Source organism: Nanorana parkeri, unplaced genomic scaffold (assembly GCF_000935625.1).
Source record: "Nanorana parkeri isolate BGI_ZX_2015 unplaced genomic scaffold, ASM93562v1 scaffold2136, whole genome shotgun sequence".
NCBI classification, from domain to species: Eukaryota; Metazoa; Chordata; class Amphibia; order Anura; family Dicroglossidae; genus Nanorana; species Nanorana parkeri.
In genome coordinates, this window is record NW_017308404.1 from 170,743 (window position 1) to 171,060 (window position 318).

At 53.1% G+C, this 318-nt stretch overlaps 1 protein-coding gene across 1 annotated transcript in view; it reads right to left on the reverse strand.

The window, feature by feature from the left end:
• Nucleotides 1-318, reverse strand: part of PIK3C2A (phosphatidylinositol-4-phosphate 3-kinase catalytic subunit type 2 alpha) — a gene marked incomplete at its 5' end in the record, with an annotated part of 40,727 nt that overhangs the window by 6,284 nt on the left and 34,125 nt on the right. The window lies entirely within an intron of this gene.

The window sequence follows — 318 nt, forward strand, 5'->3', positions numbered from 1 at the left end:
AGAGAGAGAGAGAGAGAGAGAGAGAGAGAGAGAGAGAGAGATGTCCCCAAAGACTCAGAGTCAGGACACGCCAGTTATCTGAGACATCGCTGCGGCCACTGACTGACGGAGCAAGACTGGTATAGAGGAACCTCTACAGCTTCATCCTTTACCAACCCCGAGAGAGCCAAAGCGGAGCCAACAATCCATACCAACCCCGAGAGAGCCAACACTCAGCAATCCATACCAACCCCGAGAGAGCCAACACTCAGCAATCCATACCAACCCCGAGAGAGCCAACACTCAACAATCCCTACAAACCCCAAGAGAGCCAAGACG